The 24136-nt window shown below is 35.0% G+C and overlaps 2 long non-coding RNA genes across 11 annotated transcripts in view; one reads left to right on the top strand and one right to left on the bottom strand.

The window, feature by feature from the left end:
- The window catches only part of LOC126811170 (uncharacterized), a 109679-nt gene that overhangs the window by 73151 nt on the left and 12392 nt on the right, over positions 1-24136 (top strand). For 5 of the 9 annotated variants that reach the window (XR_008788009.1, XR_008788008.1, XR_008788010.1 and 2 more), the window contains 2 exons: positions 20338-20349; positions 22183-22194. The exons of 2 other annotated variants lie outside the window; for them this stretch is intronic. This is a non-coding gene — a long non-coding RNA (uncharacterized LOC126811170). The remainder of the gene's footprint in view (positions 1-20337; positions 20350-22182; positions 22195-24136) is intronic. 2 more of the 9 variants (XR_008788016.1, XR_008788011.1) reach the window with 1 other exon arrangement.
- On the bottom strand, positions 8837-15193 carry LOC130012546 (uncharacterized). 2 transcript variants are annotated; one of them, XR_008788019.1, is made up of 5 exons: positions 15098-15192; positions 14754-14792; positions 11888-12020; positions 11115-11190; positions 8837-10314 (listed from the first exon to the last, which is right to left on the bottom strand). It is a non-coding gene; the product is annotated as an uncharacterized LOC130012546 (long non-coding RNA). The 2 variants fall into 2 exon arrangements; XR_008788018.1 differs by having other exon boundaries at positions 14754-15193.

The following is a 24136-nucleotide window of genomic DNA, read 5'->3' as shown; positions in this document are numbered from 1 at the left end:
TGTCTGAGCCAGCAATAATTAATGTTGAGGAACCAAGTTTCTGTAGATTATGTCTTGTATCCACGATCATTACTTCCGTTTTATCATCATTTAGTTTAAGCATGCTTGAGGTCATCCAGGTTTTAATTTGCTGTGTGCATTTTTCTGTTTTAAGAAAGGAATCTATTTTACTCTCTGGTGGAAAAATATCTATGACTTGCGTATCATCAGCATACGAATGGTGCGAAAGATTGTGATTTTCAATTATAGAGGCTAGTTGGCTGGTGTAGAGCACAAAGAGAACAGGACCGAGCACCGATCCCTGGGAGACACCACAGTTCAAGGAAGTTTTGTCTGATTAGAACTGACTGAGTCCGATCTTGTAGATACGATCTAAACCAGTTTATGGGCATGTCTATAACCCCACAGCATTTGGATAGATTTTCGAGAAGTCTCTTGTGATCTATAGTGTCAAATGCTGCCGACAGGTCCAGCATTACTAGTGAGGCAATGTTACCACTATCAACAGCTCCACGCACATCGTTAACCACTCTGAGTAAGGCAGTTTCGGTACTATGATTTTGGCGATAGGCAGATTGAAATTTATCAAGTAATGAATATGTAGCCAAATGTTCCTTTAACCTTATGCTTACAGCCTTCTCTAGAACCTTGGATAGAAAAGGAAGATTGGACACTGGGTGGAAATTCTTGAGCACATCCTGATCAAGGCTGTCATTTTTAAGAAGCGGAAGAACCACAGCTGATTTGAATTTTGCTGGAAATACACCAGTAGCAAGGCTGTTTTTTATCAACAGAGTGATAAAAGGTATAAGTTGATCTAGAAGTTGAAATATTAAAGGAGTGGGAATTGGATCAGTAAGACAAGTTGTGGGTTTAGACGACTTGATGATTTCTCTTATTCCCTTTTCACTGAAAGGCCTGAAACACTCTAACTGCTGGCCGCTGAAGAATTTGAATTCCGACTCATTGTCTGTGTTATTTGTGGATGATTTAAGCCCATGGCGAATTTTCTCTATTTTATCGAGGAAGAAGCTATTAAATCTATTTGCAAGATTTACGTTAGAATCTGTATTGGGAAGTTTAGATTCTTTGGGACAACCAAGAAGTGATTTTAGAAAATGGTGTATTTTTCGAGGAACCTTGTAGCAGTTCTGAATGTATGTTTGACAATGCAATCGCTTAGCGTGCTGGATGGCTTTCAATGAGTTCAATTTCGATTCATGGTAAATTTGACGATGAATTTCTAGATTTGTCTTACGCCATTTCTGTTCCGCTCGTCTACGTACACGTTTTGACTGTTGGACATCACTGTTATACCACGGTGCATTTCGTGTGTCGTATGGTAATTGTTTTAGTGACAGCAGGTACATGTTTATCTAGCAATTCAAGGAGAGTGTTATTGTAGAGATCTACTTGTTCATCAACATCAGTCAAGGGTTCTAACACAAGCATATAGATCTGCACAAATCATTTTTCAAGAAATCCCAATTAATCCCTTTAATATTCCTACAAATAATACTTTTTTGTGGATTACGAGATTTACACAAATTTAAGTTAACAGTAATAAGGAAGTGGTTGAATATTTGCCTATCTTCAACTTGTATATCTTGCACCAAAGAGGAATCACAAGTAGTAATTACCCAGTCCAAAATGTTTCCCGACTTGTGGGTTGCTTGGTCTACGTGTTGATTATATCCTGTATGATCAAGCAGAGATAACACTTTTTTGAATCATGCTTGTTTAAATTATTGAGCTGAACATTAAAATCGCCAAGTATCAATGTATTTATTTTAGAATGTACAGACAAAAGAGAAGAGAATTCTGTGTGGAAATCTGACGTAGAAAGTTTATTTATAGAAGAAGGTGGTGGTCTATAAATACAGATGAGTGTAAAACATTTGGTTTTTGTGGTGATTCTCAGAGATAGTTGTTCAAACGTTTTGGCTCGGACTCTGTCCTTTGTGGTCTCATAGGCGGGTCAAACGACGGCTAAATGATGTCGTACGTAGAACAGATTGCAACAAAAGGTTTTTTGTTTTCTCTTGATTCATTATGATGTCCTAAGTAAGGAAAAGAAAGTTTACCAAAATCGGAGTCCAAATAAGGACAGGGGGCGTGACCAAATCCAAGATGGCGGCTGTCGATCAAAAATTGCAAATATCTCTAAAACTATTGGATTTAGACACCATAAATGTATTGCGGACAGATAGGAGGTCGGTACCAGCTAGTCAAAAAATGGCGACGTTATGTCTCTACGACGTCATGACGTTACTGTGACGTCAGAATTCTTCCAAAATTAGTCCATTTATGCATGTTCACAGTAAAAACGAATGCTGATTCAGAGAAGAGGGTATGCCCATTATGGGTTGATAAACAAGAACAATGTGTTACAATAACGTAGAAGGAAGCTAAAAGTATATGAATATTTCTGCATTGTCGAAAGGTGATACTATTACAGGAACACGGATTCATTTCAATTGTCGACAAAAATAGCCTACATCAATAAAAAGAAATTAAATGAAATGGGGTGAAACATATACGTCCTACTGTTCTGCTCCAACTGGGCTCCATCAGTGTGCTATGAGGAGAGTTTTGCCGTGCAGTGGCGCAAAGGCATTCTTATATCGAATTCCAACTGCAAAGGGGTCTTTTACTGGAGAAGTGCATTAAAGGTTGAATGGGCGGGGCTGACCAGTTTTGACATTTGGGCCACTCAGAAGTAGGGTAATCTCCAAAATCACCATAAGGATTTATATTTTGACACAGGCGTATTCGAGATGTGTTACAAAAAAAAAAAATTTGGGCTGCAATGCGACCAGCGCCCTCTGGCAGTGTTCCTAAAAGCATCACTTAAAGAATTACGTTTTGGGGCCCCGTATATGTGGACAGACAGGAAGTCAATACCACAGAGTTCAAAAATCTGAAAACTGGTCTACCCGACATTTTACGTTTTGCCACGGGCTCTAGCTGAAAGTCTGTTGGGATGTATTTTTCCTGATGAGCCAGGCTAATACCCCCGTCAGACTGGGGTTGCGTCCTTACTGCGACGCTACGGCGATGGAAAATGGTCGCAGAGCGCGTCAAGATCGCCATAAGCGCGGTAAAAGCGTGGTGGAAACGCCGGATATCTTGATGTGGTCTCCATGGTCGTGAATGATCGCCGAGTCACGGCGTTTGTTTTAAGCATATTAAAAACAAACGACAAGGCTCTAAGAATTAACCTGGAAAGTTGTAATGCCCCCGTCCGACCGGGGTGGCGTCCTTACTGCGCTGCGGCGACCGTACAGCGACCAGAAAATGCCCAAGGTCGCCGGCAAACGTGAACACAACGTGCGAAAATGTCCCAAAATATTACAAAGTTGAAAAAAAAAATCGTGTTTTCACATCTTTCCAGGGCAGATCACAGAACCTTGGCGTTTGTTTTGAACATGCTCAAAACAATTGCCGTGACTCGGCGATCATTTGCGACCATCGAGACCACAGCGCGATATCTGGCGTTTTTCTACGCTTTTATCACGCTTATGGCGATCTTGACGTGCTCTGGGGTCATTTTACGTCGCCGTAGCAGCGCAGTAAAGGGGTATAAGCACACGACTTTTTTCAAGTCTGTAATTTTTGGGGACATTTCTCACGTTATGTTTACGTTTGGTGGCGACCTTGTACATTTTCTGGTCGCTGTACGGTCGCAGCAGCGAAGTAACTTCATGGATTATGACCCCTGATTGTACGAACAATCGCGTTTTTAGCTTGTGGTCACAATTTTTATCTGATTTTGTTGAAATTTGAAAGTTTATAACCTAACGATATTCGTTCCTATCGATATTCGCGCATATCGGACCGTAACTTCCTGAATTATGGCCTCTGATTGTACGAAATATCACGTGTTTTAGCTTGTGGATCCTATTGAGGTCACAATAATTTTTATTCCGATTTGGCCTGCTTGCCACTTTGTTGTCCAAGGAAATTTATGAGAGACCTTTTTTTTTTTAAAAAAAAGTCCGATTGAATCCAAGACGGGACATTATCTAGCATTGGTGTTTTGATGTTGTTTTCTTAATGAATTCAATAACCAATATGAGTACATTTAAATATGGATGAGACATTAGTTAAATAGAGAAGCATTTTAATCGTTAAAACACGTGTAGATCATTTTTGCATTTTTCAGTTATATCGGAAGTGATTACCCCACTTTAAACCGCTATATAATATATTCAATTTTTTACTTACTGGTGAAAATTATTTCATCGCCAACAATACTTTACCAATGTTGCTATATGGACGAACTTGCCCGTTTTGATAGTATTCTCGCGTTCTAAACCACCCGGAATCAAGGAATACATTTATACCATCTAGAAATGTGTCGATTAAATAAAAATGAAAAATTTCATACAAAAACCGAATTGGCATACTTATATCTCAATTCGGAATTAGTTAGAATCGAGGAATACAATTATAACATCTAGAACAAGATCAAATTGCTGCTATTAACACAAATATACGTGAAACCTCCCAACTTCAGTATGAATTTTAAATTCACTGAAAATATGCATTTGGTTGCCGGAAAGGGGGGGGGGGGTCTAGTGGTTTAACGAGTGCTGGTTAGATCAAGGTCTGTCATTTAGTACGTCTATCGCCGGCCCAACCACGTGGGCTTGCTCAGATCCTCAACTCACGTTTCCTTCCACTAGACGTTACTCCCCCCACAAACAGTCTGGCATATAGAGAATCTCGAACGAGTCTATTTTGATATTAAAAAAATATCGATAATGTAAAAAAGAATGAGGATAGACAGAGTTATTGTTAGTTTATCAACGTGTATTGATTTCAAAAAGCTGAGTAGGAGATTTTATTTATCACCCAACCCTTGTTACACGCACCAAATATGTGGAAAATATTTACACATAAAATATTGATACCGGTTTGTAATTATTGAACTGAAGATAAAAATAGTATTGGTAATCTAAAATTGTAGGTTAGATAATGACATCGTAAAATTAAATAGAAACTATACATTTAACCTTTATGTACTTGGGTGGATGACGATTAATCAAATACAGAATAATATTTATGTATTTATTTCTTGTGTTTAACGATGAACAAATTGTTATTTAGTCAACATGTACTCAACGACGTATGGTGACTGATTGGTATCATGTCGTAATGTCGTGATGTCGCCTTTCATAACGCGACAACCCGACATCACGACATTTCTACCCGACATCACGACATTTCTACCCGACATCACGACATTTTTACCCGACATTACGACACTAAAAATGTCGTGATGTCGGGTAAAAATGTTGTGATGTCGGGTAAAAATGTCGTGGTGTCGGGTTGTCGAGTTGTCGGGTTGTCGTGATGTCAGGTTGTCGTGATGTCGGGTTGTCGGGTTGTCGACTTTCATTATCAATGTTATTCATAACAAAAAACTGGCAATTAAGAAAATGGTTGATCAAGTGGAAGTAGATTCACACTCACATTGTAGTTTGAGTTGCATTCGTATCCATTTGTATACGTCCACATTCATAATGTGAACCGTCTTCATTAGCTCAGTTATCAATGTTATTCATAACAAAAATCTGGCAATTAAGAAAATGGTTGATCAAGTGGAAGTAGATTCACACTCACATTGCAGTTTGAGTTGCATTCGTATCCATTTGTATACGTCCACATTCATAATGTGAACCGTCTTTATTAGCTCAGTCGGAGCAGAACAGTAGGACGTTAAACCCCATTTCATTTCATAATGTGAACATAATGAAGCCGCCCTTGTCTGTTAGTCCCGAAATGACCTAGTTTGTGTCGAGTGGACGTTAAACGTCTCTCTCTCTCTCTCTCTTTCTCTCTCTCTCACTCTCACTCTCTCTCTCTCTCTCTAAATCTGAATAGGTCCACATTTGACACTTCATAGATTGTTACAAAATACGGATTCTTTGATGAAACATATTTCACGCACATTTATTTAAGATTATACAAAATACCGATGCTTATTTAAAACATTTTTTACGCATATTCATTAAAAGAATTTCCTTGAAATATATTGAAGATAATGTATTTTATATCGAAAATCTTCCAAATAACAACAGGTGCTACATGTATGGTACCCTGTATGTTAAACTCTATAAATATTGATACTGATTTGTAATTATTCAACTGATGACACCTGGAATCCGAAGAAGAAACACTCCTGTTCTCTGAATATCCCCTCCCACGAAGCATTTTGGGCGTGACTGTAATTGTTATATATTCCATATGGTATATGGGGCTCAAAATGGCCAAAATACTGTGTTGACGAGACGTTAAACCCTATTCCTTTACTCATAGTTAGAGGGGTTCACCTAGGTATTTATGATATAAAATATTATAATACAGTAGTTTAGAAACATTTATATATTAATATCTAAATTATTGTTTTGTGTATTTTACAGGAATGCGTGGAGATAAGTTATGTTTTATATCTACCATTATTGATAATATCATTATTACCATTATACACATGCGATGTAAATATATCTCATCAACATTTAATAGTAAGTGCAGGAAGACCGCACTACACGTAAAACTAAATCGATAACAAGACAAACAACACAGACATTGCAAGAAAAAACATTCTTTTAGAGAGATTCTGCTTAATGCTTGAAAGTTATCCTTAGTGGTTCGTACAATACTGGAACGCTAACAATCTGATTACGCACTATCATTAAATAATTCCCATAAAACATGTTGAAAATATCGTTATTTATAAAATTTCTTTTATAACAAATATGGTTTGATATACTTAGCGAGAATAAATAATAGATGAAATATTTATTGTTGGGTTAGATATAATGTAAACTCCTGGGTGAAATATTAACACTACGAGATTGATATACTCACATAAGGTCCATGTTTTCAAATTTTTAGATACTGTGATATTAATTCTAATAGATGTGTATACTGTTAATAAATACATTACGGGAGGCCATTAGAGTCAATCAAATGAAAAATTATATTCTGATTGCCAGATACTACCGCATAATTATGACATGTGTAGAAGACGATTAGGGTCAATGAAATGGGAAAAAAAAGTATTCTGATTATCTCGTAATTACGACATTATTTAAAGGTCGCCAAACAAGAAGATAGCACCAATTTACCTGATAGATAGACAGATTTAGGGTTCAATTAGGTTCAGTATTTACAAAGATATGAATTTAAAATTTCACAAAAATTAGCATCCTCTGTCGACGATATATACAAGTCAGATTTGAAATGTCGGATAAAATCGTTGATGGGCCTCCCTTTAATCTGGTTGAATCCAATATCGATCAAGGAAGTCGTGTTTTGACTAAACATTATGTCTGCTTTGACCAAATTATGGGGCCGTTTTGATTTAGAGCCGTTTGATATCATGCAAATAAAATAGAGGTGGGGGATCTTTCTCCATAATTTCCGAGCTTTGATACTTTAACCTTAAATATTGACCCTGATTTGTAATTAATAAACTTACGTCATGCCAGAAGGGCATTAAATAAATAAAAGCATTTAGATAACGACAAAAGATTGATGGAAAAACAATTGTAGATTAGATAATGGCGCATCGTGTACTAAATATATATTTATCGTTTTTCTGGAGTGTTGTACTCGTATGGATTGCGATTAAAGACATACAAGATGTTATTTCTGTTATTTATTACGGCGTGTATAACTCAAAACGTTAGGAATTTGAATAAGAACAGAAGAAACATTATTCGAACAACACTACACGAGGATCGTGGGACAGGCAAAACATAAACGATAAGACAAACCCGAGGACAAGACAAACAAACACAAACATTGTAAGAAATAAACACTCCCTTTAGAGAGATTTTGCTTGAAATGTACCCAGAGCGGTTCGTACAATACTATGACACTATCAATCTGAATAGTTCCACATTCGGCACTTCATAGATTGTTACAACATAGGGATGCTTATATAAAACATATTTCACACACAGTCATTAAGGAATTGCCATAAAACATTTTGAAATTACCGTATTATAAATCAAAATCCTCCAAATTATATATATCCAGTTCTACACGGACTAGTCCCTGAATGTTAAACTCTAGTGTGTTGTGGAAAATATTTACACCTAAAATATTGATACTGATTTGTAATTTTTAAACTGAATATATGACAGAATAGCGGTAAAACAAAAAAATTGTAGAGAACAATAGTACTAGTAATTTAAAATTGTACACTGAAAAAAAACTTGTGTTGAAAGAACACAAACTTGTGTTAAATTCAACACAAGTTAGGTGTCTCTATTTAACAACACAAACTTGTGTTAAAACAACACAAAACTTGTGTTAAATGTTGAAACAACACAAAACTTGTGTTAAAATGTATCAAACAACACAAAACTTGTGTTAAAATGTATCAAACAACACAAAACTTGTGTTGAAACTTGTGTGAAATCTACACAATACTTGTGTTGAAACTTGTGTTGAAATTTCTGAAACTTGTGTTGAAATTTCTGAAACTTGTGTTAAAATTTCTGAAACTTGTGTGGTTTCATACAAACTTGTGTATAACCATCATCAAAAACTTGTGTTGTATTTTTCCCCAATTTATATCCAGCATAGCAACCTTTCTATGCAGGACCCCTCTCTTTGCTCTGTTAGACCTGTAAAGTTTGATAAAAGAAGGAAACAAAAAAAAAATTTGTAAGATTATTATTTATTCATAAAATCATAGGAAAAAGTAAATTAATACATCAAAACTAAATAGATATTTGAAATGTTAACAGAAAAACAGAGACTTCAATTCTAATACAAATTATGTTGTGTTATATATAATGACCCCCCCCCCCCCCACTTTACCCATCACAAAATATAAAATAGCTATTTAAATTGTTTTTTGCCCCACACACTTTACCCATCACAAAATATAAAATAGCTATTTAAATTGTTCTTTACCCCAAAACAAGAACTGAGAATATAAAGATATGTACACAGTATCCCTACCCCATACCCCAAAATATATAATTCAAATATATCTAAATTTAATAACATCCAAACTAAGCACTAATAAGATTAATTATGCACTAAATTGAAACAATTTCAAAAACTGAAAAATGCTACAAAATCACACTACAAGTGATTTGTGAGGCATCTAGAAATAACTAGCATACACAGAAAACTAACAAAAGAAAATTGCTCTATTTTGCAGGAGTAATAAAATGATGTAGAGCCTTTTCCTCATTAAAAAAACCCCAAACAAAATGAATATTTTATAAATAAAAGAAGCAAAGCATCAAGATTACAGGATTGAAATAAAAAAATATCATATGTACAAAAGATTTATATACAATCACAAGTCATAAGCCACAGTGGTTCAGTGAGCATAAGGCGTTGGCCGCGAAATTTCAACTGGATTTTCCGGCATAGTTCCCACTTTTCAGTGTTGGATATGGCAAGGGATAATTGGGTACAAGCCCAGAATCAAAAGAGAGAGAGACAGAGAGAAATGGGGTTTAACATCTACTCGACACAAACTAGATCATTTTGGGATTAACATATGGTTTAATTTTATTTCAATAATTCGCTAGCGCGTAGGGGTCTTTAGCAGTGGGAGGAAACCGGAGGTCCCGGAGAAAACCCACAAGATTGGACAGGCGACCCTTCTCCTTGTCTACAACCGGGGATTCGAAACCATGCCAGTTGACTCAATGACAGGAGGCCGTATGATACAGCATGCACGTGCTAACCATTCGGCCATCCACCCCCACCCCCCAGAATTGAAACCAACCCAATTGCGTACACTTTGAAGAACCCTTGAAAATTGAATTATTTGAATCAATGACAGACCTTCTGATCAAATGTGTGCGTGTTAACCATTCGGCCCCCCTGGGTACCCTTTAAAGAACCCTTGACAGTTGAAATATTTGATATAAGGGTAGGGTAGAATCACTCTAAGAACACAGAAAAGCAGGATATTAAAACGTATTTCATTTCATAAGCAAGGGAAAGTCACCTTAATGTAGGTCAAGGTTTTTTGTAATTCTGGGTGTATTTGATCTACATTTGGTTTCTAGTAATGCCTATTAAATACTTTATGATTTCCGACCAAATTCTAAGTGATTTATATGTCAGTTTACTTGCTATATTATACATACATATTTGAAGAGAATTAAAATCTAATTGTGTTTTGGAAGAAAATTTAACATTAATAACAAAAAATAAATATTTAAAAATTGGGTCAAATGCATTCTTTCCCAGAAGTATAAAATAAATTGATGCTTGGGTTCTCTTGTTGTTATCATACACCAAATACTCTTTCAAGGGTGTTCCAGCCTAAAAAATAAAAAGTAGGCAATAAGAATACAATGTTTAAATAAACAATTTATTTTGCCACATCGAGACTGAGTCTCTATTTGGTTTCAACTTTGCGTAACGCTTATTGTGTCTTGTCCACTTAAAGACCCAGGCAGATTATTATGCTCAAATCAAATGGGTTAAAAGTCAGAAAAATGAAATGAAATGGGGTTTAACGTCCTACTGTTCTGCTCCTATACTGGGCTAATAATGACGGGCATATGCCACACAGTGTGCTATGAGGGAATTTTTGCCCGGGCAGCGGCACTATCATCTATTCTTATATCGAATTCCAACTGCCAGGGGATCTTTTACATGCATTCCAATATTCGTCTCATCGGAAGGACTAGACAGCTGTCATTGTCAGGCCAAGTCAGAAAAAAGTCTTGAGATTTGGGACTGAAGTCTCATAATAGGTCAACTATTCACCCGGTTCATACATGTATTGTCTGCAAATCCAGATTCCCTACTACATCATTGGCAGCACCTATTTACTTGGCAATGTCTAATTATTTTTGGACCCATTCTTATTTTATTTTCATTGACAACAAATTGGATATTACCCTTTAAAATCTATTGAAATCTATTTGAAAAGTAAAATATTGTCCATCATTATTTTACTGCTATTTACTGTAATGGATGTGATTGGCAAAAATCAAGCATGCCAAGTACTTGAAATAGCTGAGTCCTAGGCATTGCCCCAAGAAGAATAACTAGATTACCAAGCAAGTGTATAGAACTAGTTGATGATTAAAAATACAAATATGTATGTTACTTACATTTTACCTGATTATCAAGCTCTGTGAGAAAAAGTTTCCATAATATGAATAGCCATTTTCAACTGTCTTGATCTTTCTGATGTAGTTAACGGAGAAAAAAAACATACTATGTATTAGTTGACTTAAATCGACTCGACAGTTAAAAGATGAAAGTTTTAATTTAATTACATTGTATTGTAATGTGTTGGTTTGCTTTGTCACAGATGAGACAAAATGAAAAAAATGAAATGGAATGGGGTTCGGCGTCCTACTGTTCAGCTCCGACTGGGCTAATGAGGTTGGGCATATGCCATACAGTGTGCTATGAGAGAAATTTTGCCGGGTACCGTGACCCTAAGGCCTACTCTTGTATCAAATTCTAACTGCCAGGGGCTATTTTACATGCACGCCAATATGTACACAGGACCACGTTTTTGTTCAATCTGAACGACTAGACAGCTGTCCTTGTAAGGCCCTCCGTTCTGCATTGTCTTACTGCAAACCCGCGACCTTAAAATATGCGAACCAGTGTCTAACCCACTTGGTCACCGTAGGTCCCCACAGATGAGATAGTCATATCTACATGTATCTGGACATAAGTAAGATTCTGTCTGTGCACATACATGTACTTCACAGTTTTACTATACTAAACTGAATTTTAAATTCCAAATAATAAAATGAAATTAAGGTTTATGTCACATCAGCTCCAACCGGGCTATATTGTGCCAAACACATTATGGTAAGATTCTAAAATACCACAACAACAATCTTTTCTATTAGAATTGAACACTCACCCTCAAAAAACAACTATGAGAAATCATAGGTGCTCAAATCACCATTTCTTCAGCTCTTTTTTTTCCCATATTTGGGTTTTTTGACTTATTTTATTATATGATCTTTGATTTGCTATGGCATCTAATATGGAAACTGAAAAATATAAATATGTGACATGTAATTAACTGTTTAAGATACCTTACCATATACAAACTGTGTGATATCTAAAACCATTTGAATCCCGAAGATCTTACCGAAGCTGTGAAAATCTGTTTTAATAACCCTTGTTTGTCATGTGACTGGACTGTCACAGTAATTAGAAGAGAGCCATGTGGCTTAGTGTGTAAGGCACTGGCTTGCTACCCGGGAGTTTGTAGGTTTGCTCCCAGTGTTGACCGAGAAAGCTCATTTGGATTTTTCAGCATGGATTCCCTGTCTAGTCGTCATGGTGGCTAAGTGGGTAAGACGCTGGCTCGCTAGCCTGGAGGTAGGGTGTTCGATCCCTGCATTGGCCGAGAAAGTTCACCCAGATTTTCCGGCGTGGTTCCCCCTTGTCAGTGATGCAGGATGGAGGGCCTGACAAGGACAGTTGTCTAGTCATTCGGATGATACGAAAAAACGAGGTCCCGTGTACACGTTGGCGTCCACGTAAAAGATCCCTTGACAGTTGGAATTCGATACACCGCAGTGCCGCTGTCCGGGCAAAATTTCCCTCATAGCACACTGTGTGGTGTATGCCTGTCTTCATTAGCCCAGTTCGGAGCAAAATAGTAGGACGTTAAACCCCATTTCATTTCTAGTAGTTTCAATGGAACACAAAACCTGAGGTCCAATTGGCGTGCATTTAAGCCGATAGTATGGTAGTTGGAATTTGTTGGCTGTAGCACCCGTGTCACAGTTCGACTGCTAGTTTGTGATACCCACTCGATATAAATGAGTGGTGATTGGCTAATGAATTCTAAAATCAGACGAATGCTTCGGCGAAGCGAACAGCAGGACACACCACTCAAATACAATTCGACCAAATATATTAAACATGTTTGATTCGGGCGTATGTCAGTGGATAAACTAGGTGAAGTTTAGCGCCAATTGATTCAGCCGAATCCTTTGGCTAGTTTATCCAGTACTGACGATTTAAGTTTGTACTTTCTTTATATGCAAATATCACATTTGAAAGAGGCTGTAGGCCTACTTTCTTTATATGCAAATATCTTATTTGAAATAGGCCATTATTATGTGATTCCCCACTTGAATGTGACTAGGAATAAGGTCGCCTGTCCAGCCTTGTGGGTTTTCTCCGGGTCCTCCGGTTTCCTCCCTTTGCTAAATACCCCTAGGGTGTATTCGAAACAGTGTTCCGGTGCAGAGAACGGACGGAGAATGGGTTCTTGTCGGACTTGAGCAGTCTGGAATGCGTTCACGAACACTTTCCCGTTCTCAAATCCCACACTACCTCATAGCTGGTGTGAGGGAGAACAAACATGGTCGACGCATCGATAACTGCTGAGAAAACAGCATCATGGGTGCATTTATTAATTTAAAAGTTTAATACCGTTCGAAAATTGGTTGTAGTATGTGGCCAGTATAACATCAAATAAGTTAGGTTGCCAGGCAACGAAACATATGCCCACAGCAGTTTAATCGTTTGCTCAGTCAACAGGGATTGTCGCATATTCATTCTTTTGTAGGTAATGTGGGCATTTACAAGAAAAGATTATAATTTTTGTCGTTTGTGGGTTTACAAAGGTTCTACAAACTGAAACAAGGGCCTTAATTGTTGAAATTTGACAGATTTTTTTGTTTTGTGTTTTACTAATTTAAATAATGCATACAAATCGGATGATAATTTTGTTGTTCGCGCGTTCACAAGGTTCGAAAAAGTGAAACAAGGGCCACAACTCTAGACATAATTCACGGAAATCGCAGAAATTTAATAGACGTCTTCGTTTTACTAATTTAAAAGATGCAAATGAATTTCACAAAGTGAAACAAGGGCCATAACTCCAGAAGAAACTAACGGAAATTATTGAAATTAAATAGGATTCATCTCATTAAAATAAACAACATATCAATTTCAAAATAATCAGGTCTGTAGACGACGGACAAACCTACGGACGAGGGCGATGACAATATGCGACCACATTTCCATGTGGGCGTATCAAAAGGTGATGTAATCGTCATCCAAAGAATTGAAAAGGAGTAAAATGGAGTCATAATTTATCATAAGTATGCCTAATAGCAAGGTCAATACCAAACAAGTTATCGTAACAGATTGTATAAATTTAATTCATCTTGTTACCATGGATACCGTTCTCTCATGTTCGAGACTCATGAAAGTGTTTTCATGTTCTTCAGCCGTTCTCGAACCTGCGCGAACACTGTTTCTAATACACTCCTACGGTACGCGCAAGCAAATCATTCAAATAAAATTGAACAATATTAGCCTCAAAATTACCTAGCGCCAGTAAGTATAAAGGATCTATCCGACAAACACTAACAACAACTCTAGGTTTATGCAGAATTAATATAACACAACATACACAGATGGCAATAGAATGAGACAGTGTTCAGGAAAAGGGCGGAAACGGAAGAAGACTACCCGTCCTACTTGATTCTAGGACATAAAGCATGGGCCTACTTGATTCGACCTTGTCTGCGATATCACCTCGGTGGAAGCGGACGTAAAATACAACTAACCCATCATTGATTCGACCAATTTAATACAAGGAAATGAATGGCATAGTTTGTGTCAAGTGAATTTAGTGAATTTTAAACCCCATTTACTCGCCCTCTCTCTACAGAGATAAATACTTTTCCTGTTACATACAATAACAATTATTGGCCATTATTTAAAAAATATATTAAAAGGAAATGAAATTCTGTTACCTGTTTTTCTTTGTGTAGTACATATGCTAACATCAATGACTGGAAAAAAAATAACGAAACTGTAGAGAAACTTCTGAATCATTGAAAGTCTAATTATTAGGCCTACACATTGATGACATTGATATTAAAAAAAGGCTGATTTGTTTGTTGTTGTTTTTTTTCTTTTACAGAAATATTAAGATTACATTTCAAATAAACAACTAACACAAAAGTTAGTATCTAGCTATAGTCCATGTCTGGATATACATTTCTCCTTTTTTTTTGGCCCGAACGTCTATAAAAATCAAAGATGGCGGCCAATAATTGCAACCGGGCATTACTATAAAATCAAGACAGATTCTTACCTGCTGGTCCTAGTCGGGGGTTTCTTGCAATTATAAGTATTTGAACAACGGTGTAGCGCCGATTAGCTAATAATAATTAAGCACGATTTCAGAAAAATTAAGACAGTTTCATTAGATTGCTGAATTAGCGGAACACTTTTAGAACACATCCAAAAAAATTTCTTTGCGGCGCCATTATATAAATAGAATTCCGGTGCAGTCAGTGGCAGTGGTTCTAAATCTGACTGTTTTAAACGAAACGAATTATTATATACATAGAAGCAATATATACATGCTAAATTAAATACACGGTTTTATTTTTTGTAAAAATTTACAAACCTGCGGTCTGGTATTCTATGTGACCATTATAATTTTTTTTAAAAAAAATATCACGGCTAAAGCACTCTGTTGATGCTAACGTCACTACATCTAACTGAATGTCGCTGATATAATATCAAAGAAAGAATTTGTCGCAATGACTAAAGTATAGATACTTCTTCTTAGTTAGTTGTATTTTACGCCCGCTTCCACCGAAGGGATATCGCAGACAAAAAGTATAGATAACTTGGAGAACCATTATATCAATAAGTCGATTATGAGATACACGTGGATGATCAATTAAATTTGATTGGTTACTTTTCAGTTAACCAATACTGTCCAATTTCGATTACATCAACCAATTACATTATTAAGAGTTTTACTCATTTTTTTTGTTCATTGCACATTGAATCAATTTTCGAAAACACCAGGGTGCTGAAAATCACATGTACACTATATATTCATTTGGTCTATCAGTTTATTGGGTCAATAAAAAAAGACAGACATTTTAACTATACAGACAACTTAACACCAATTAACATTCAAGTCTGTCTGGCAATTGTCTGATTAATTGGTACTCACTCCCTTCCAGTGATTTTCGAGATGTGAATTAAGCCCTTTATTACTTTTCTTAAAACTTGACGACTCCCGAATTCAGACTTTGTATGGAGTTTTTTTCTTAAAAAGAAAACAAATCGTGGAAGGTACACATTACTTGTGTTAATGATATGAAAAAACACACAAGATTTTATAAATCGACACAAGTTTGTGTTAATGCAATGCAAAACAACACATAACTTGTGTAGATTAGTTTTAACACAAGTACTTGTGTTGAGATCCAACACAAGTGTTTTTTCAGTGTAGGTTAGATAATGACATCGTGAAATCAATAGGAACTCAATATTTACCATATATCTAAGGTGTTGTCTATATATATATAAATAACAAATTATAAAAGAAACGCTGATAATGACATTGAAAAATTGATAGAAAATATAAATTTAACCTTTTTGTGATTGGAGGACGATTAGTCAAATACCGAATAATATTTATGTATTTATTTCTTGTGTTTAACAATAAATAAACTGTTATTTAGTCAACATGCGACCATCGAGACCACAGCGCGATATCTGGCGTTTTTCCACGCTTTTATCACGCTTATGGCGATCTTGACGTACTCAACGACGTATGGTGACTGATTGGTATCATGTCGTAATGTCGTGATGTCGCCTTTCATAACGCGACAACCCGACAACCCGACATCACGACATTTCTACCCAACAACCCGACATCACGACATTTCTACCCGACATCAAGACATTTTTACCCGACATTACGACACTAAAAATGTCGTGATGTCGGGTAAAAATGTTGTGATGTCGGGTAAAAATGTCGTGGTGTCGGGTTGTCGTGATGTCAGGTTGTCGTGATGTCGGGTTGTCGTGTTGTCGACTTTCATTATCAATGTTATTCATAACAAAAAACTGGCAATTAAGAAAATGGTTGATCAAGTGGAAGTAGATTCACACTCACATTGTAGTTTGAGTTGCATTCGTATCCATTTGTATACGTCCACATTCATAATGTGAACCGTCTTCATTAGCTCAGTTATCAATGTTATTCATAACAAAAATCTGGCAATTAAGAAAATGGTTGATCAAGTGGAAGTAGATTCACACTCACATTGCAGTTTGAGTTGCATTCGTATCCATTTGTATACGTCCACATTCATAATGTGAACCGTCTTCATTAGCTCAGTCGGAGCAGAACAGTAGGACGTTAAACCCCATTTCATTTCATAATGTGAACATAATGAAGCCGCCCTTGTCTGTGTGTCTGTCATTGAGTCAAGTGGTGTGGTTTCCAGCCCAAGCTTGTACATGACAAAGAGTAGTGTCGTCTGTCTAACCTCGTGGGTTTTCTCCGGGTCCTCCGGTTTCCTCCCACTGCTGAAGACCCTTACGCGCAAGCGAATTATTGAAATAAAATTGAACCATATGTTAGTCCCGAAATGACCTAGTTTGTGTCGAGTGGACGTTAAACGTCTCTCTCTCTCTCTCTCTCTCTCACTCTCTCTCTCTCTCTCTCTCTCTCTCAATCTGAATAGGTCCACATTTGACACTTCATAGATTGTTACAAAATACGGATTCATTGATGAAACATATTTCACGCACATTTATTTAAGATTATACAAAATACCGATGCTTATTTAAAACATTTTTTACGCATATTCATTAAAAGAATTTCCTTGAAATATATTGAAGATAATGTATTTTATATCGAAAATCTTCCAAATAACAACAGGTGCTACACGTATGGTACCCTGTATGTTAAACTCTATAAATATTGATACTGATTTGTAATTATTCAACTGATGACACCTGGAATCCGAAGAAGAAACACTCCTGTTCTCTGAATATCCCCTCCCACGAAGCATTTTGGGCGTGACTGTAATTGTTATATATTCCATATGGTATATGGGGCTCAAAATGGCCAAAATACTGTGTTGACGAGACGTTAAACCCTATTCCTTTACTCATAGTTAGAGGGGTTCACCTAGGTATTTATGATATAAAATATTATAATACAGTAGTTTAGAAACATTTATATATTAATATCTAAATTATTGTTTTGTGTATTTTACAGGAATGCGTGGAGATAAGTTATGTTTTATATCTACCATTATTGATAATATCATTATTACCATTATACACATGCGATGTAAATATATCTCATCAACATTTAATAGTAAGTGCAGGAAGACCGCACTACACGTAAAACTAAATCGATAACAAGACAAACAACACAGACATTGCAAGAAAAAAAATTCTTTTAGAGAGATTCTGTTTAATGCTTGAAAGTTATCCTTAGTGGTTCGTACAATACTGGAACGCTAACAATCTGATTACGCACTATCATTAAATAATTCCCATAAAACATGTTGAAAATATCGTTATTTATAAAATTTCTTTTATAACAAATATGGTTTGATATACTTAGCGAGAATAAATAATAGATGAAATATTTATTGTTGGGTTAGATATAATGTAAACTCCTGGGTGAAATATTAACACTACGAGATTGATATACTCACATAAGGTCCATGTTTTCAAATTTTTAGATACTGTGATATTAATTCTAATAGATGTGTATACTGTTAATAAATACATTACGGGAGGCCATTAGAGTCAATCAAATGAAAAATTATATTCTGATTGCCAGATACTACCGCATAATTATGACATGTGTAGAAGACGATTAGGGTCAATGAAATGGGAAAAAAAAGTATTCTGATTATCTCGTAATTACGACATTATTTAAAGGTCGCCAAACAAGAAGATAACACCAATTTACCTGATAGATAGACAGATTTAGGGTTCAATTAGGTTCAGTATTTACAAAGATATGAATTTAAAATTTCACAAAAATTAGCATCCTCTGTCGACGATATATACAAGTCAGATTTGAAATGTCGGATAAAATCGTTGATGGGCCTCCCTTTAATCTGGTTGAATCCAATATCGATCAAGGAAGTCGTGTTTTGACTAAACATTATGTCTGCTTTGACCAAATTATGGGGCCGTTTTGATTTAGAGCCGTTTGATATCATGCAAATAAAATAGAGGTGGGGGATCTTTCTCCATAATTTCCGAGCTTTGATACTTTAACCTTAAATATTGACCCTGATTTGTAATTAATAAACTTACGTCATGCCAGAAGGGCATTAAATAAATAAAAGCATTTAGATAACAACAAAAGATTGATAGAAAAACAATTGTAGATTAGATAATGGCGCATCGTGTACTAAATATATATTTATCGTTTTTCTGGAGTGTTGTACTCGTATGGATTGCGATTAAAGACATACAAGATGTTATTTCTGTTATTTATTACGGCGTGTATAACTCAAAGCGTTAGGAATTTGAATAAGAACAGAAGAAACATTATTCGAACAACACTACACGAGGATCGTGGGACAGGCAAAACATAAACGATAAGACAAACCCGAGGACAAGACAAACAAACACAAACATTGTAAGAAATAAACACTCCCTTTAGAGAGATTTTGCTTGAAATTTACCCAGAGCGGTTCGTACTCAATCTGAATAGTTCCACATTCGGCACTTCATAGATTGTTACAACATAGGGATGCTTATATAAAACATATTTCACATACAGTCATTAAGGAATTGCCATAAAACATTTTGAAATTACCGTATTATAAATCAAAATCCTCCAAATTATATCCAGTTCTACACGGACTAGTCCCTGAATGTTAAACTCTAGTGTGTTGTGGAAAATATTTACATTGCACCTAAAATATTGATACTGATTTGTAATTTTTAAACTGAATATACAGAATGGCGGTAAAACAAAAAAATTGTAGAGAACAATAGTACTAGTAATTTAAAATTGTAGGTTAGATAATGACATCGTGAAATCAATAGGAACTCAATATTTACCATATATCTAAGGTGTTGTCTATATATATATAAAAATAACAAATTATAAAAGAAACGCTGATAATGACATCGAAAAATTGATAGAAAATATAAATTTAACCTTTTTGTGATTGGAGGACGATTAGTCAAATACCGAATAATATTTATGTATTTATTTCTTGTGTTTAACAATAAATAAACTGTTATTTAGTCAACATGTACTCTATGACGAGCACGTAAAAGAACTGTTGACACTTGGAATTCGAAGAAGAAACGCTGCTACCAGGTGAATACCCCCACCGACTAAGCATTCCGGACGTGACAGTAATAAATTCCATATCGTATATGGGTCTCTAAATGGCCAAATACTGTGTTGACGAGACGTTAAACCCCATTTACTCATAGTTACAGGAGTTCACCTAGGTATTTTTGATATAAAATATTATAATAGTTTAGAAACATTTATATATTATCTATATTATTGTTTTGTATATTTTACAGGATAGCCCAGGCGTAAGTTATGTTTTATATCTTATCTACCCTTATTGATAATATCATCATTACTATTATACACATGTGATGTGAACATATATCATCAACATTTAATAGTAGGTGCAGGAGGACCGCACTACTAGTAAAACTAAATCGATAAGAAGATAAACAACATAGACATTGCACGAAATAAACACCACCTTTAGAGAGATTTTGATTCGTACAATTCTGGGACACTATCAATCTGAATAGGTCCACATTCGACATTCCTATTATTGTTATAAAATACAGATGCTTATTTAAAACATATTTTACGCACATTCATTAAAATAATTTCCTTGAAACATGTTGAAATTATCGTATTTTATATCAAAAGCCCCCAAATTACACCAGGGGCTACATTTATTATATATATACGAGACCCTGTATGTTAAACAAAAATTATAGAGACGATAGTACTAGTAATTTATAATGGTAGGTTAGATAATGGCATCGTGGGATCAAAAGAAGAATGTTGAAAAGTTTTATACTTGGGGACGAATTATAGTTAGAGGAGATTATGATATAAAACATATCTTTACAACATTTAATAGTTAGTGCAGGATGACCACACTACAAGTAAAATAAACCTAGTAAGATAAACCTGCGGACAAGATAAACAACACAGACATTGTAAGAAATGAATACTTCCTTTAAAGAGATTTTACTTGAAATTTACCCAGAGTGGTTCGTACAATACTGGGACATTATCTATCTGAGTAGGTCCACATTCGACACTTCGTAGATTGTTAACCATTCAAATAATTTCCATGAAATATGTTGAAAATATCGTATTTTATATTCAAATCTCGCAAATTACAACAGGTGCTACCAGTACCAGACTCTGTATACAATACCTGTACACTGTCAATCTGAATAGGCCCACATTCGACATTTTGTTGATTGTTACAAAATATGGATACGTACAATCATTAAATAATTCCCATAAAAAATGTTGAAAATATCGTATTATTTTATAGCAAAATTCTCCAAATTATATCCAGTGGTTTTCGTACAATAATGGGACATTATCAATTTGAATAGGTCCACATTCGATACGGATTCTTTGATGAAACATATTTTACGCACATCTATTTAAGATTATTACAAAATACTGATGCTTATTTAAACCATTTTTACGCACATTTATTAAAAGAATTCCCTTAAAATATATTGACAATATTGTATTTTATAACGAAAATCTTCCAAATTACAACAGGTGCTACACGTATGATACCCTGTATGTTAAAATCTATAAATATTGATACTGATTTGTAATTATTAAACTGATTATATGACAGAATGCCGGTAAAACAAAATTCAAGAGAACAATAGTACTAGTAATTTAAAATTATAGGTTAGATACTGACATCGTGAAATCAATAGGAACTTTAAACTTACCATATATCTAAAGGTATTGGAAATAAAGAACAAATGTCTTAATATGATGGACGACGATTAATCAAATACACAAAACTATTTATTTATTTCTTTGTTGTATTTGTTCAATTGACCATTATTATTTAGTCCAGATGTGGACAACGACCTGCACGTAAATTAACTCGTAACATTTGGAATTGGAATAAAAGTATAAAAAAAACCGCTGCTTTTCGGTGAAGAAATATCCCGATCAAACCCCAAGCATTGCGCACGTGACTATAGTAAAAATGAATTACCAAATACTGTGTTGACGAGACGTTAAACCCCATTTACTCATAGTTACAGGAGTTCACCTAGGTATTTTTGATATAAAATATTATAATAGTTTAGAAACATTTATATATTATCTATATTATTGTTTTGTATATTTTACAGGATAGCCCAGGTGTAAGTTATGTTTTATATCTTATCTACCCTTATTGATAATATCATCATTACTATTATACACATGTGATGTGAACATATATCATCAACATTTAATAGTAGGTGCAGGAGGACCGCACTACTAGTAAAACTAAATCGATAAGAAGATAAACAACATAGACATTGCACGAAATAAACACCACCTTTAGAGAGATTTTGATTCGTACAATTCTGGGACACTATCAATCTGAATAGGTCCACATTCGACATTCCTATTATTGTTATAAAATACAGATGCTTATTTAAAACATATTTTACGCACATTCATTAAAATAATTTCCTTGAAACATGTTGAAATTATCGTATTTTATATCAAAAGCCCCCAAATTACACCAGGGGCTACATTTATTATATATATACGAGACCCTGTATGTTAAACAAAAATTATAGAGACGATAGTACTAGTAATTTATAATGGTAGGTTAGATAATGGCATCGTGGGATCAAAAGAAGAATGTTGAAAAGTTTTATACTTGGGGACGAATTATAGTTAGAGGAGATTATGATATAAAACATATCTTTACAACATTTAATAGTTAGTGCAGGATGACCACACTACAAGTAAAATAAACCTAGTAAGATAAACCTGCGGACAAGATAAACAACACAGACATTGTAAGAAATGAATACTTCCTTTAAAGAGATTTTACTTGAAATTTACCCAGAGTGGTTCGTACAATACTGGGACATTATCTATCTGAGTAGGTCCACATTCGACACTTCGTAGATTGTTAACCATTCAAATAATTTCCATGAAATATGTTGAAAATATCGTATTTTATATTCAAATCTCGCAAATTACAACAGGTGCTACCAGTACCAGACTCTGTATACAATACCTGTACACTGTCAATCTGAATAGGCCCACATTCGACATTTTGTTGATTGTTACAAAATATGGATACGTACAATCATTAAATAATTCCCATAAAAAATGTTGAAAATATCGTATTATTTTATAGCAAAATTCTCCAAATTATATCCAGTGGTTTTCGTACAATAATGGGACATTATCAATTTGAATAGGTCCACATTCGATACGGATTCTTTGATGAAACATATTTTACGCACATCTATTTAAGATTATTACAAAATACTGATGCTTATTTAAACCATTTTTACGCACATTTATTAAAAGAATTCCCTTAAAATATATTGACAATATTGTATTTTATATCGAAAATCTTCCAAATTACAACAGGTGCTACACGTATGATACCCTGTATGTTAAAATCTATAAATATTGATACTGATTTGTAATTATTAAACTGATTATATGACAGAATGCCGGTAAAACAAAATTCAAGAGAACAATAGTACTAGTAATTTAAAATTATAGGTTAGATACTGACATCGTGAAATCAATAGGAACTTTAAACTTACCATATATCTAAAGGTATTGGAAATAAAGAACAAATGTCTTAATATGATGGACGACGATTAATCAAATACACAAAACTATTTATTTATTTCTTTGTTGTATTTGTTCAATTGACCATTATTATTTAGTCCAGATGTGGACAACGACCTGCACGTAAATTAACTCGTAACATTTGGAATTGGAATAAAAGTATAAAAAAAACCGCTGCTTTTCGGTGAAGAAATATCCCGATCAAACCCCAAGCATTGCGCACGTGACTATAGTAAAAATGAATTACCAAATACTGTGTTGACGAGACGTTAAACCTCACTCCTTTACTCATTCGAATAAAAGTATAGAAGAAACGCTGCTGTTAGGTGAAGAAATATTCCCACCCAACCAAAGCATTGCGCACATGACTATAGTAAATGTAATATCCTATATGAGGCTCAAAATGACCAAATACTGTGTTAACGAGACGTTAAACGCCATTCCTTTACTCATAGTTAGATGAGTTCACATAGATATTTATGACATAAAATATTA

This window comes from Patella vulgata, chromosome 1, assembly GCF_932274485.2.
Source record: "Patella vulgata chromosome 1, xgPatVulg1.2, whole genome shotgun sequence".
NCBI lineage: Eukaryota > Metazoa > Mollusca > Gastropoda > Patellidae > Patella > Patella vulgata.
Note: the sequence above shows the minus strand (reverse complement) of the source record. Positions and strands in the feature narration are given on the sequence as shown.